A 10,481-nucleotide genomic window follows, 5' to 3' on the forward strand; every position below is an offset into this window, starting at 1 on the left:
ATACGCAGTTGAAAGCAACTGGTTGAAATTGCGCATGTTAAATGCAAGCAAGGCAGAGAGTTTAAATCAGAGCTTTCCAAACTCGACACATTAGTGTGTCAGCTGCAATGTGTAGGTGTGTTGCATGATTGCTCCCTGTGCTCCTCCCAGGGCTGGAAAGTGGTTAGTTTAACCTCTAACTTGCTAGTAAAACTAGATTATTGTGTCGCAAAATGATGCATATCTAAAAAGTTTGGAAAGCTCTGGTTTGAACACTGTTTTTGCACCAAGAGAACTTTGCACAAAAAGAGCATTTAAGTTCTGGGGCTCACTTGGGAAGCAGGGCCTTTGTTGCACACTGGGTCTCAGATGCTCCGAGATCTTTTGGGAACTTGGACAGCTCAATGAGATCTAGGGAGAGCATCCTGGGGTCATGGTGCATTGGCTCCAGAAGTCCTGGGAGGCCCTGGTTCCAAAGGTTTGAGTATGAATTCCTATGTAAGATGTGATCATGCCATACTGCTTTTGGTGCCTGCTAAACCAAAACAATTTTTAGACAAGCCTATGTTGATGCTTAGAAGATTAATGCAAGGGCTGATCCTTTCAGTCCCCTAATAAAATATTTAAGGGGGCTACCCCCCAAGTTGATGGGTGCGTGTCAAATGGTGTGTGCCTTGTGATCAATTATGCTGTGAGGGGCTTACCTGCCCTCCCCCTCAATATTTTATCCAAGCTGGCAGCCCTGGGTGTGAGCCTCCATACAACGTTAGAAACTGAGATATGAAAGCTAGGAGCTAAATGGCTCCTTAAAACTAGGTTATGGAATGTCTAAGTGCGCTTTTTTATAACAAGAATACAAAGCTGAAAATGAATGAAATGCAGTTAAAATATTACATTCATTTTTCACAGGGTCTAGTCCTTCCCCTGCCTTCCCCCTAATATTCTTAAGAGGGTCTCTTCTCCAGTCTTCAGAGAGTAGCTGGAAGTGGGGAGGCAGAAAAAGGTCCTCCGTTCCTTCCACTCTGCAGTTTTAATCTGAAATCTTAGGTGCAGTACTGCGCCCAGAGCTCAGAAACCTCTCACCCTAATGAAATTCCCTGTCACAAAATGCGCCTAGAACAATAGGAGTTTTGAACACTGCCTCCATATTGGACCCTGAAATGGTGTTTTCTCCCACACTTCATTTCAAGGAAACCAAACCTGGGTAAACACAGGAGCCCCTGGAGTTTCTCACCACTCAGAGACTAGGGTGGTGCCTAACAGTATGTTGAAGAGTGCCTTCTTTGTCCCAGTGCTACAAAGCAGACCTTTCTCAATCTGAGTTCATCCAGATGTTTTGGGCTACAACCCACATAGATCCAAGCCAGTTCTGCCATTTTATTGTGATGATTATTGTGTTAATGTTGAAAGTGGGATAGAGGGCTCCTGAAACAAATTAGAAAACATTGGAAGAAAGGTCATTTGTACCAAATGAATTCTGCCCAGCATAGATTTTTTCTGCTCCCATCTCATTTTGGATTGCCTTCATTAAAGATCTGTAATCTAAAGCATGCAATTTCCCTAGAGTTTATGGAATATAAGTTCCCTTTATTTTCCAGAGTATAAGGTCACGAGAGTATATGTCCATGAAATTCATCTATATATAAAAAAATAAAATAAAGGAAGATGGAGAGGAACTAATTTGGCTACATATTATGAAGCATTCCAGCCTTGACAACTATGGAGACTCATCCACACATTCCTTTTGCCCCACACTTTCTAGTCACAGGTATGTGCTTGAAAGCGCTGTGTCCGAGTGCTTTCCCCTTGCCCCCAGGGTTCCCTGGAAAACCCTCTCATAAAATGCTGAATCAAGACAAATGGCAATTCGGATTTTCTGCAGAATGCTGTTTGGTGGTAAAGAGTGTGTCTTTGTGGGGAAAGCACCAGGGCAAAATGAAAAGTGCTCAGACATGGAACTTGAAAGCTCAGACCTATGTATGCCTAGAAAAGTGGCACAAAGGGAAATCTGTATTGGATCCCAGGTTGTCCCGTTTTGTTGTTGTTTTTGTCCATCGCTCTGGCGTGAGTCAGCTGGCTCGACCCAGAACACCAGACTAAAAGACACTCGCTCTGGCATGAGTCAGCTGCCTTGCACCAGAGTGCTGGACTGGAAGACACACCCCTTTCAGTCTTGCACAGTACACCGGAACAAAAGGCACCCATTTTTTGGTCTTGGATATGTGCAAGAGCTTGGGGCCAAAAAAGAGGCACCTTGATTTTGGTCCCCAGGATGTTGGAGGGTATGAGATTAGGGCTGCAAGTTTATAACTGGCTTGACTGGTAAACTTTTAGCAGTTGTTTGGTGGGGTGCAGCTGAAGCAGGACCCTAGAGGATTATTATCCTTAGGCTTTTCATATAATCAGTTATTCATATAATCAGTTATCAGTAATCAATATATTCACATATGCTCACACATAATCAGGGCTTACAGTGATTTTTATAATCCATTTGAATAAAAAAAAAAGCTTTTTTGCCTAGTCTGACAGCAAGCGGCTCGACCTTTCCCCCAGTGCTTTTTGCACCCTAGAGAAAGGGGAAGCTATAAATCAGAAGATGCTGGTACATCTCTCCCCCTCAGCTCCAGACTAATTCTGGACACGAAACAGGAAGGGCTGACCGCAATACCCCTACATGAATAGATGCATGGGGGAGTTAGCGCCAAGAGATCCCCTCCTAGCTGAAGTTTCGATTCCCTGTTCCATCAACTAGGGAAAAGGTCAGACTGTACTTTTACTGTACAGACAAAGAAAGCAGAAGTTGGAAGTTATACTCTGTGCGCTGTCAGGAGCTGACAGAATGCGCTTATTGGTGATTCGTTGCTGGTGTTCGTGATTGTCTCATGATCTGTGATGCTGTACTCAAGTATATAATCTCAGAACTTGAATGCTTTGGGGTCCCAGTCTTTTGGAAAGGATTCCAACTGGGTCCATTATTGCTCAGCAATAAAACCTCACCTTCTTTTTCTCCAATTTGCTGTGTCTGTCCATCCTTTGTCTCCATTAAGTGGGTACCATTTTAAATTTATTTGCAACACTCAAGCAAGTGGAGGGTTCCCATATTTGTTTGTTTGCTTGATAAAATATATACACTGCTTGGATGTAAAAGAAAACCTCAAAGCTGTTCACACACACAAAAGATAACACACCAAAACTATCAATAAGAAGAATTAACAACAATAATTTAAGACTTTCAAAAGGTTAAAACAATGGACTAAAACTAGATTAAAACTTGTATCAACTTTCTGAACTTCTGGGTAGGGTTGTGCAAACAAAAATCATTTTAGCAGGCGCTGAAAATATATCAATAGGCAGGGAGTTTCAAAGGGTAGGTACTGCCACACTAAAAGATTGAATTCTTACAAATGTGGAATGAGTTAATTTGAGCTCCTGTAACAATTTGCACCTTCTGCCAATTGAAGTGGCTGAGTGGGTGTGTCTGGGGTAAGGTAATCTCATAGGTAAACCTATTGAAAAGTCACCTGTGTTTGAATTCTGCTAATATGAAAGGATTTAAACTTAATCAATGAGCCAGCCTGTAAGAAAGTTGCTGCTCAGTCAATCAACTAAAAAAATTAACCTGCTGATCTCCTGAAAATACATGTCAGTTTCTGCAACATAGACTGTGGGAACTGCAGTCAGGCCAAAATCTTTTGACACCAAAGGTTGTACACTGCGGGGTAAAGAAAATTCCATCTCCAGAAAGTAATATCTCTTTTTCACAGCTGCACCATTAAAGCAGCAAAGCCGCTGGGTCTTTTACCCAATCTTTATCCTGAGAGCACCTTTAGAGGCGGCAAAATTCAGAGGTCACAGAATTCAGCTGGTTTGAAATATCACAAAAAAATTGTACACGCTGAACTGTTATTCACCCTGAATAAACCAATGATACTTTGACTAACAGCAGACCTGCTTAATAGCTTAAAAGGTACCATTCTGGTACTATTCAATTTTCAGTCTTCTAATGCTCAGCCAGTCACTCACTGTACTGACAGATTACTGTGAACATTTTAACCTCCACAAAGAGTATAGTTAATAAAAAGGAGTTGCATTTATTCAAATGATTTCGTTATCTGCCATGATATAATGGTTTGTCATAAAGGATAATACAATGGGGTGTCCTAAAGAATATTTAAATTTGACAGATCATTGGACTTGTTCAGCCCCTTTCACAGTTTATTGGGCAAAGCGAAACCCATTATTTGTTCTTGCCCATTTATCTCTCCATCAATTCAGGAGAGAGGGAGAAAATGCTAAATGTTCTTGGAATCAGTTTGGCTGTGAATCGTTGGAAGCTGTGCCCATTACCAAAGGATGATGGGGAACAGCCATAGTTAACTGGCAGCAACACCTGTCTTTTAAGCAGGAGGTCCTGGGTTCAATCCCTGATGGCATCTCCAGGTAGAGCTGGGAGAGACACCTGTCTGAAATCCTGGAAAGCGGCTGCCACTCCCTGAGAACAATAAGATGGACCAATGGTCTGGGGCTTGTATAAGGCAGTTTCTCATAGTAAGGGGTCAGTCTAGGTGATAACTATTGGTCCCTTCCAAACCTGTGAGACTACAATGTATAAAAGGAAGCCTGCTAAATTGGCAAATCACTTCATTTGGTAAGGTAATGGCCTGGGCCAGGCACTTAAGTACTGTTATTTTCATATACTCAGAAGTTGCCATAGAGACAAATGGGTGGGCCTTTATGCACCGCACCTGGCTAGATGCCACATCACCTAGGATGGAGAATAACAGCCAAAAGGTTACAAGCACAGGATAGAGGGAGCCACAGCATTAGCACTCCAGCCAATCTGGTTTTTGCCATCAGGTTTCCAATAAAGCCCAAATCCCGAGTTTTGGGTCCAGCAAAGAGCAGGACACAACTCTGTGTCTCCAGCTTCCAGCATCAGTCAGAAACACACAAAAAACCCTGTGGCTCTTGTTCTCCTACCCTACAAGGCAATGTTGCTTCCAAGCAGGTATGGGGGGGGGTTGCCCCCATTTGTCTCTATAGCAACAATACAACCTCATTCTAATTGGTTGTCTCTTGCAGATTCAACCCTTAACTACGGTACACAGGATCATAGGTTTGAAAGGGACACTCAAGGATTTTACAGATTGACCAAACTGAACAAGTTGATTTCCCCCACCCTTGTTACAGTATTAAAGGCACAGGAGTTTTTTCCACCACTGGCCAGAAAATTTGCAACCCCCCTCACTATGTCGCTACATCCTTAGTTCAGCAAACCTCTATTTTCCCAATTATCTCCACTAATTTATGACCCCACTCCTTTCTGCTGTGCATTAATAGTCTTTCTTTGTTCTTGCAGAAAGAGGCATAATGGGGGCAGCTTGTCCAAAACACCCCCTGCCCTGTATCTTTCCTCCTTGATGAAATTCCCAGTCTGTGTGGCAGATATTCACAGTATATCTTTTCTTGTCAGGAGCTATCCCCTTTCATCAGCTACACATTTATTAGAAGAGAAAGCATAAAAAAGAACCTGGAAATGGTTTTTCAATGCAGTGATGGAGATGTGAGAAGGTGCTTCACGGTGGAGGATGGGATTCAGCATGATTAAAGAAATGTCTACAGAATTGTGTTAAGATGAATCTGCCATAGAAGAATATCATTATAAGCTCACCATTTCTCTAAGAAGTCAGAAATTACAAGGTCAGCATAGCAAGGCTTGGTTTCTTGTAGAAGAGAGAGAGAGAGAGAGCACACTTATTTATTTGTTGCATTTATATCCTACTTTTTCTTCAAAGGAGTTCAAGGTGACTTATATAAGAACATAAAAAAGCCTGCTGGATCAGGCAAGTGGCCCACATAGTCCAGCCCATGTAGTCTAGCCAGTCAGATGCCTCTTGCAGGAGACTCACAAGCAGGACTCAAGCACAAGAACAACTCTCCCCTCCTGTGGTTTCCAACAACTGGTGTGGAGGATGATGGACTGGTATTAAGGCATCACTGCATCCAGTTGTGGACCCTGAGCATGGCCATCCTAGCAGTGACTGGCCCAAGGTCACCCTGTGAGCTTCATAGCTGAGTGGGGATTCAAACCCCTGCTCTCCCAGGTCACAGTCCAACACTCCAACCACTACACCACACAGGCTCTCACTTACAGTAATATTAGCTTTATTTGCAAGTATGCAAGTAAAGCATTAGCAAAGGCAAAGAGTCACTCTCAATTATTATGCTCATCATTGCTGCAAGCAGGCCATTCCACCCTAGTTGACAGCTGACAGTCAACATTCCATATGTACTCCCCATGCTCAGTATTCACTGATGTGTGCCTTGTTTTGTTTTACAATCTTCTTTTTTTAATGCACTTTGACCAACCTCACGGGTCCTCTCAGAATTATAATGCTTCCTTCTTCTTCTCAGTAGACCATTTTGACTTCAGTCTTACCTGTTCTTATCATCTGAATTGTCTGTTAAGAAAGAGCTGGTGTGGCTTTGTTGGTAAGATTATGCCCTACCCTGGAAACACATTTTTCAGAACAGCCATACAAGGCAGCATACCCTTCCCCCAAAAGAAAACCGCTCACAGCTCTCTCTGCCCCTTCCTACTGCCTTTTCCAAGTGCAAAAACAGTTATATTACTCACACTCTACCTTACAAGCACTCACCACAAATCTCCAGGACATTCATGATTGTTCAGGAGATTGAGAGGCTGCATTTAAAACTTGCTATCTTTAGAAATATTACTGTGGTGTGGTCTGATTTTACAATATTTACCAGTATGGGCATGGATATTTGCTATCACCAGTATAAAATAAGGTTTGGTTGACTTAGGCTCTCCTTTCCTAATCCCCCCTTCCACAACACATTCAAATGGGCATTGGATGTCAAGCAGCCAAAGACCTGGTTGAAGAACATTTTCTCCTAGTGCCTAAAGGCGCATAATGAAGGCGCCAGCCAAACCTCCTGGGGGAGAGCATTCCACAAATGGGGGGCCACTGCAGAAAAGGCCTGTTGTTGTGTTGCTACCTTCTTAACCTATCGTGAAGGAGGCACATGAAGAAGGGCCTCAGAGGATAATCTCACAGTCTGGGTCGGTTCATATGGAGAGAGGTGGTCCTTGAGGCATTGCAACAACATGATCTGCCTCATTGCATTGGCATGCTAAGCAATTTGTCTTTGAATACACTCATTTCCACAGCCCTGCGAAAGCCAGACTGTTCCACTTCTCTCCACTCCACCGCAAGCAATCTATTAATTGATTCAGTCAGTGGCTCTTTGTTTTGTTTTCTGTTTCCAGTTACTCCAGTGCAGGCAGATAAATATATTAAGTTCTGCAATGTTCCATCTGTGTGCACTCCAAAGGGTTGCTTTGTATTTTGGAAATGGCAAAGCTCTCCAGGGTTTAAATTACATTATGACTCAGGTGTGTAGATCTGGTTATAGATCAGATTATGGCACTTGTAGGCCAGGTTGCTCCGCTTAATTTGCGAACAAAGCCTTGAGAAAGATCTGATTTAAACTGTTGCTCATACTTGTTTAAATCTTCTGTTGGGTACTTTTCCATACCTGCATCCCCATTCCCCAAGAACAGCTCCAAGATAAGAATGGTGCTATGAGTTTGACTAATAGGCTATATGCGAGATCCTTCTAATCCATGGATCCAGCAAGTGTGTTGAGGTGATAGCCTGGGTGGTGGGCCATGAAGAGAAGAGAAGAGAAGAGAAGAGAAGAGAAGAGAAGAGAGAAGAGAGGAGAAGAGAAGAGAAGAGAAGAGAAGAGAAGAGAAGAGAAGAGAAGAGAAAAGAAAAGGGGCTCTTTGTGAGATGGCAAATGGGTGGGGGCCTTCCCCAAGCTTGTGGTTAGTTAGAAGGACGAAGCCAGAATATAGAGCTGAGTTGCAGTGATTTGGGCCAGAAGCAAATCAGCAAGCAGAGACAGAGAGAGAGAGCCATGCCAGACCTCTGCTTGAATCCAAGGCTGTGGCTATGGGAGAAACAAGACCCTTGGGGGTGTTAATGCTGTGAACCCCTCCATTGAAGGCTCAGATTATATTTGCAGTATGCATTTAAAAAACCCATATATCTTAAAGACTCCACGGTCTCTGCTGTGCCTCATTCCAAAAAAACAAAACAAAAAATGAACCCTGGGTAAGTGCCTGGAGCCCCTGGAATATTACACCATTCAGAGATTGTTATATAAACTAATTTGAGAAACATGCATGTTTAGATCTTCAGAACTGGGACCAGTTGCAGCTGGAGTCCCACAATAGGTAGTGATAGTGATCACCAAATCAGATGGCATTAGAATAGGATTAGACAGGCTCACAGAGGTCGAGGCCATCAATAGCTTCTGGTCAAAAGGTCTGTGTTCTGCCTCTACAGTTCCTCTGAACACCAGGGAATCACAGGTTAGAAGAGGGCTGTTGCGCTCAAGTCCTGTTTGTGGGCTTCTCTTTGGGGCATCTGGTTGGCCACTGTGAGAACAGGATGCTGGACTAGATGGGCCATTGGTCTGATCCAGCAGGGTTCCTCTGATGTTCTCCACCACCCCTTCAGAAAAGTAAAAATATGTTCATTGGATTCAATACCAAACCAAAGGCAAGCAAGATGCACAACTAGACCCTTCCACACCCTCTTCTCCCATTTTCTAGCGCAAGCTCTTACTTCTGGTTCAGTAAGTGGTGTATTCATCCTGTTTCCTCTTATGAAATACTGTGTTTTGATGCATTTCCCACCCCAAACCAGCTTTGATTTGCATTAAGCAGAACGACCACACTGAATTTGAAGCCAGTAAAGTGAGCCCAGCCCTTGTCCCTTAAAGGCTGAGGGGAGTGGGGAGGGAAAGAAAGCTTGATTTCTAAAAGTAAGAGGAACATGCTTGATGCCATGTGTTCACACTTCATATTTTCAAGCTTACAGTTAAGCTTAAAATGTCTTCTGTAAAAAAAAGTAATGTGTTGTTGTAAACAAAAATCTGCCCTTTTCCCTTATGGGGTATCCAAGAGCCCATATAGAGTGCTTACATAGGTTTCCTATTGATAGGAGAAAATAACATAGGCCAACCAGAGAATATTGAGAAGCAAAGCAGCTAGTAAGCCTGATCTTTATTGATCTGTTGCAACAGGGTGCTCCCCTCACACGCAGGAAAGGAGGAGGAACCCGGAACAAAAGTGTGCCTGCCCTTATATAGACATTTTAAATTCCCTGCCCTGGAGCTCAAGACCACCCATCCATATATCATACATACATCACAGAAGGGGTGTAATCCAAGACCACCCCCCCCCCCAGATACATCATACCTACATCACAGAAAAGGCGGTCTACAGCAGAAATCTGAGTGTGTTGTTTATCTCGTCTGACAGGTTTACCTGTTAATGCTCACTTGATTGGATACCCTGGGGAGCCTGGCCAGTCTTTTATAATGATAAATACTTACCGTATTTTTCGCTCCATAAGGCGCACCTGACAAAAAGTCACACCTAGTTTTTAGAGGAGGAAAACAAGAAAAAAAAATTCTGAACAAAACAGTGGATGTATGATTTTTGTGGTTCATGCTGTGGCCACAGACATGTGATCTGACGGTGAGTTTCAGGTAGCCCAATGCAAAAATCCTGAGAATCCATGTGGATCCATGCTTTGTAACCACGTTTTTGCACCACTCCGGCCCCAGGCAACAGTGGGTGCGTGATTTTTTTTGGTGCAGGCTGTAGCCATGGACAAGCTATGTGATCTGATGGTGAATTTGGGTGACCCAATGCAAAAATCCTGAGGATCCATGTGGATCTGTGCTTTGTAACCACGTTTTAAGTGGGGAGGGAAGGAATAACACTGAAAGGACAAGGAGCACCTGTGGGGTGTATGAATAAGGAGCTTTTCAGCTCCCTGAGCCGGGGAGGGAGAGAGGGAAAGAGAGCACAGTTGCTTTAAAGGAGCCAGCCGGACAGGAGCCACTTACAACCGTGTAAGTGGCTCCTCTCCTCTCCCGCTTTGCTCCTTTAAAGAAAGCGGGCTCTCCTTCTCTCCCTCCTCCCCAGTTCAGCGAGCTGAAAAGCTTTGCTACTGTTCAGCCAGCTGAGCGGGGAGGAGGGAGGGAAAGAGAGCATGCTCACTTTAAAACAGCCAGCCGAACAGGAGCCGCTTACACCTGTGTAAGGGGAACCATGGATCCTCTGCTCGCGACTGCAGCAGATCCCCCCGCAATCCATAGGCATCCACTCCATAAGACGCACAGACATTTCCCCTTACTTTTTAGGAGGAAAAAAGTGCGTTCTGTGGAGCGAAAAATACAGTACTGCCATATTTTTCGCTCTATAAGACGCACCCGACCATAAGACGAACCTAGTTTTTAGAGGAGGGAAACAAGAAACAAGAAAGCAACGCAAAGCCTCTTGAGCGAAGAGGCAGGAGCGCTCCGGCTGCGCTCAAGAGGCTTTGCGTGGCTATCCCCGAAGCCAGAAGAGCAAGAGGAATCCGTGCACACCAATCCCTCTTGCTCTTCTGGCTTCAGCA

This window comes from Podarcis pityusensis, assembly GCF_964106645.2.
Source record: "Podarcis pityusensis genome assembly, chromosome: Z".
In the NCBI taxonomy this organism is placed as follows: domain Eukaryota; kingdom Metazoa; phylum Chordata; class Lepidosauria; order Squamata; family Lacertidae; genus Podarcis; species Podarcis pityusensis.